Raw genomic sequence first — 5,688 nt, forward strand, 5'->3', positions numbered from 1 at the left:
AAACAAATAAAATAGAAATTAAAAATAGCACAGCATGCAGTATAAAACACATTAAAACCAATTAGACATTAAAATAATGGGAGAATAAAAAGGTTTTCACCTGGCGCCAAAAAGAAAGCAGTGTTGGTGCCAGGTGAGCCTCTCTGGGGAGCATATTCCGGAATCAGGGCACCACCACAGAGAAGGCCCTCCTCTGCATATTCCCCCTCCTAATCTCTTTCAAGGAGAGCTCCTGAAGAAGGACCTTCGCCTCAGATCTCAAGGGGTGGGAGGGCATATAGGGAAGGAGGCGCTCCTTCAGTTATCTAGGACCCAGGCTACTTAGGGCTTTATAGGTCATCACCAACACCTTAAATTAGGCCCGGACTTCAATTGGCAGCCAGGGTAAACAGTAAAGGACCAGCGTTATATGCAAATACCTGCTTGTCCCCATTAGTATCCTGGCAGCTCTAACCTAACCTGGACATGACAAAAGGCATCTGCAACTGTAGCCAGGTCAGCTTACCCCAGCAAGGAAGCAGCTGGCATATCAGTCAAACCTGGGCTAAGGTACTCCTAGCTATGTACCTGGCCACCTGGGAGCAGTGCTGGATCCAGGTGGACTCTCAAATGGTAAGTCTTCTGATTGCAATCTATTCTGGATGGGCTGCAACCTGAAACCTGTACACTCCAGGCAGTAACAACCTTGTCGTACCATCTTCAAAACCTTAGAAATCATTGTTTCTCTCCTTCAGAAAGAGGTGCCCGTGTTTCAAGGAGGAGGCCATGTCAAAACATTATTTTTTCCAGAAGATGCCACTTCGTTTGTACACTGACTCTGATGCATATATGCTTAGAGGAAACTTTACTGTAAATGTTCGGTTCTTCATGGGATCATGGCATTATAGTGGTTGGTGTTGCTTGTTTCGAGCGTGATCATAACTGGTGGAAAAGAAAATGTTGATTAATACCATACCAGGCAGCTTCTAGAGCTGCCAAACAATGTGCAACAAGATTTATTAAATAATTTATGGGAATAAAATCCACTCACATTCATTAAAATGACTGTTCAGTTAATATTATTCAATCTGTTCTAATCAATGACAAAACACACTCTGCAGAAATGAGACCCAGCAAAGCAAGAACAGTGAACAGTTTTGCAAATTGAAACTCCATCTAATTAAATTGAAGCATTTCCTACAGCTTGTGCAAGTACATTATTTATAGATAAGTGGGGAGAGGCAGGCAGGTTAGTCTCATGGAGCTGTAGATGCCTGAGCTGCCCTCAAAGACCCCGACAGGCATAGCTGCAGGTTGGCATTAAACATCCCAATCATGTGGTGCTATTGCTTTGAACTAGTTGTGCAGAACAAGCCCAGTCAGGAAAGACAGCAGATGCTGAAGGCATATTTTAACATATGCTATTTTACTCATATTCCATTAAAGTCCATGAGAAAATATTTAGTGTCTACAGTAGCAAGACAGGGAAAAGAGTCATACATACTGTGTCCAAACAAGTTAATTTCTACAGCTGCTATCCTATGCCCACTTAATTAGGAGGATGTCCCATTTAATTCAATGGACTGTACTTCTGAGCAGACATGTATACCATTACACAGTGAGTGTTCATCTTTAATTTATTCTTGAGGACTAGCTTCGATCCCTGGAGGTAACAAGATCAGATAAGCCAAGCAGAAGGGGTCCTCTGCTCAGTGGCATCACTGGGTCAGTTGGAGGACTGGGAGGACTTTCACACGCCTGTGAAAGCTGGCGGGATAAAAGTCCCAGAGGACAGAGGCTAATGTGGGGTGTTGAACCTACGGCTGCATTTATATCCAGGTGAGGCCTTGAGGACCACATTCAAATGGGGGGCAAGGGGGGTGGAGCCAAAATACACAAAGTGCCATCCTATTTTGAGCTTGTTCTGTGATATCAGGTCCTCTCTGACTTATGGTGCCCTTATGAATGGGTGCCTGGCAAAATTTCCAGTCCTTCACGGCCCTGTCCAGCTCTTCTCAATTCAAGGCTGTGGCTTCCTTTCGCGGGTGTGATCCATCTCATAGCTGGCCTCCCTCCTCTTACTCTGCTTTCAGCGTTGCCTAGCATTATTCTCTTCTCCAGAAAGTCTTACCTTCTTATGTTGCGCCCAAAGTACCACAACTTCAATTTAGTCATTTTTGCTTCCAGGGAAAATTCTGGCTTGACCTGGTCTGCGAGCCACTTGGTCGCCTTTCTGAAGGTCCATCATATTCACAAAGCTCCCTTCCAGCGCCATGTTTCAAATGCATCAGTGTTCTGCCTGTCCACCTTCTTCTCTGCCCTGCCTATTTTAGCTTACAGTCTTTGCTGCCAGTAAGGCTTGGGAGGACCCTTGCAACCTTTTGCAATTGGGGAAAAACACACACAGAAGCTGAAGGCAACCAGTCTAGCACGATCACCCGCCAGCCCCTCTCTCCTCTAAGAGCATGCAGTGAGAGCAAAGGGACTCACCTAAGCCCCTGTGGTGTGGCTGAACATGGCCCCAAGATCAGCAGGGCTGCGCATTTCTGGATTTCACTTGGAACTTTAAAGGAGCTGCCCATGGTACTGGTCCCACAGAAAGACGAAAGGTTTGGATTAAAATCTAGAGTGGATCCACAGCCCTGCTGACATTGGAGCCACTGGTCACAGCTATGAGGGACCACCCTGGACAGCCATGGAACTGGCAGAACTGAAGCAAACACCGGGCCACTGGGCCAGAGAGAGGAACCTCTGAGATCTGCAGAAGTAAAAGATACCTTTGTTGGGAAGGAATCACCTCCCTCCAAAAAATAAAAAATCCAGTCCAATGTGGACTGCATATATTCAGGATGCAGAGGCCGGGCTGGGAAAAAGCAACAGGGAAGCTGGAGGAAGAAACTGGATGCCCTGTTTGGAGGGAACTGCTGGCTGGAACTCTGAACAGAAGGACGTGCTCCCTGCTGGATCGCTCCAGAGGAAGGTTTTGTATCGATCAGAAGCGGCAGAGCATGCTTTTAAATTTGCAGCACAATCCTAAGCTTGCTTAGACAGGGGTGGGGTGGGGAGCCCACCATCTCTCAGTATCCCCCAGCCAACTGCAGGCACGTTTTTCTGTCTGAACATGCCTAGGACTGCACCCGTAATTACTCAGCAGTCCTCCTTCCTCTCCCACTAGATGTCACCTTCTGCACTCCATTTTCATCTCCTAACCATGTGAACAGCCTGTCTTTGGGAGGAGGAGGAGGAGGAGGAATTCTTTCAGGCAAATTAGGTCAGTGGTGAACAGACTTCAGGTTTATAAGACCTTATAAGAAACTGTTGTGGAACTATTTATTTATTAAATGCATATCTCCCATTTTGAATGAAAAGGGTACCCAGTGCAGCTGACAGTAATAAAATACAATCTAAACAGAATTTGTTTTAAAACAGAGAATCAAATCCATGAAAAACAGTGAATAACACAACTATAAGAGAAACGAAAACACCGGACCAACTAAAACCCTTTCAGCAAGAGCCTTGCTTAGGGTGCCATCCTATGGCCTCCCAAAGTCATGAGAGGGCCAAAACGGGTCTGTCGGGGGCGGGGAGGAAGGAGGCTGGGCCGAGGCCTTGGTGCTCTGGCCTCCTTCCCTCCTCTCCCTGGCACTGTATCCCAGGCAGAAAATGCATGATGTGAAACACAGCAGTGGCAGGAGCTGCACCTCATCCCACCCCTCGTAAGACACACATAAGCCTGCAAGTCCAGGGACGTCTGTGCAGCGAGGGCAGAGGATTGTGCCCTGAGAGGTCTTTACTTCTCCTAGCCACTCTTTGTGAAAAGGGTCCATCCTCTTACATGGGTCTTCCTCTCCATAAGGCATGTCAAGCATGGAATCAAGGTGCAGTTTCCCCTGACTAACAGGTAGCTCTTTCTTAGCCTTCCCGAGTCTCCTTATCTTGCTCTGTTCTAGTTCTTACATTGCAATTACATCCCATTTTTTTCCGTCTGTTGAAGAACTCAAGGCAGCTTACTTGCCCTTACCTCACAACAACAACAACAACAACCACCCTGTGAGGCAGACCAGGCCGAGAGTCCCCCAGTGAGCTTCGTGGCTGAGTGGGGACTAGACCCTGGATCTCCCCTGTCTCAGTCCAGCTCTGCGGCCACTGTATCACACCAGCTCTGAAGCTTATGGGAGGTGCTGGGAGGTACACAGATTCTGCCATTGTTGTTACCTGGGTGGTCTGTGGATGCAGGGGGTCATCAGGCTAGGAGAATGGTCTAAATGGGGCAAGATCCTGGAGCCTGCAGAAGCTAAGCAATTCTGGGCTCACTTTAGAGTGGGAACCACTTCTCAGAAGTGCAGCACTTCCTGCAAAGGTCAGGGTCAGCTCCAGCCCGCAGCAAGATTCTCTCCAGAGGTCCCCTCTCCTTTGCAGTTGTTGCTGAGGCTTCCTGCTGTCTGCTTGCTTGGCCTCTCCCCTTCTGGGCCCAATCTGTACAGCCACCCAGAAGGAGAGCACAAGAAATGCGGAGCATGCCCTGACTCCCCTGGCCAATTGCTTCTGCTGCTGGAGCCTCATGTCCCCAGTGAACTGATCCCCCCAGACAATGTGTCACGACATGGTCCCAGGCCCTTGGGGCTGCTGCCTTCAGGTCTGCTTCCTGGAGGCCAAAAGCTCAGCTTCTGAAGCAGAGGCGGCTACTGAGTCCGCACCCAGCCCAAAAGGCCAGGCGAGGACTGCGGTCAGCCAAAGGAGTGCCTGTTTGCTCCATGTGGGTAACGGACTCCCAGTGGGTAGCATGGTCCTCATGAGGAGGAGTTCCTAGGCAAGTCTCTGATGTGTTGCAGCTGAGTCCCAAATGGGGTGCTGGATGCACAGACATTGTCTGCAGAGAGGATCTGTGTTGTCTGGTTTCCTTTGATTCTGCCAGTTCTCACACTGATCTTGTTCTGCAGACTCTCTGGTCCTTGTAAGTAACCTTCTGCCACTGTTCTTGTGGGCGCCTGTGCTCTAAGAACATCCTGGTTCGATCCTGGATTCATGCAAGTTTGCCAACTGCCTCCTCCTTGACTGAGGAGGATTTTGGGGCTTGGATCTCCCCTCAACCCAGCTTTTGACTCTTGCTCCAATCCCCTGTAAGCAGGATAGGAGATGGTGCTTCTGTCACTTCCTAGATGCAGCAGGTGAAGAGGTTGTGTACCTAAAGAGAAGGGCCAGGGCCAGGGAGCTCTGGACGATCGTCCTGGGGGTTTCTGAGATATGGGCCCTTACAATGTTTCCCTGCAGGAGGCCCCATGTCTGGTCCCTGGCAGTTCCAGTTAAAAGGACCAGACAGCAGGTAACAAGGAAGTCCTTTGCCTGGCATCCCAAAGAACCCTCAGAGTAAGTTGGTCTAGAACTTTTCTTGCGGCTAAGAGGCAGGGATGATGGGAATTCCAGCCTAGACTGCTTGAAGATCACCATGTTTGGGCAGGCTGCCCTAGACAGCACCTGCCAGTCAGAGCAGACAACATTGGACCGGAACAACTTCAGCATAGCCATGTGTGACACACTACAATGGAGGTCACCCTGCTCCATAAAAAAATGCTACATGCATATAAGTGTAAATTTAGAAATAATGCTTGGAAATGAGACATGACTACATGGTGTGGAGCAGTGGTTTTCAACCACAGGTCCGTGGACTGGTGCCAGGCTGTGGGAGATTTCCTGCTGGTCCATGGGGGG

This window comes from Varanus komodoensis, unplaced genomic scaffold (assembly GCF_004798865.1).
Source record: "Varanus komodoensis strain SLA01 unplaced genomic scaffold, ASM479886v1 scaffold3, whole genome shotgun sequence".
NCBI classification, from domain to species: domain Eukaryota; kingdom Metazoa; phylum Chordata; class Lepidosauria; order Squamata; family Varanidae; genus Varanus; species Varanus komodoensis.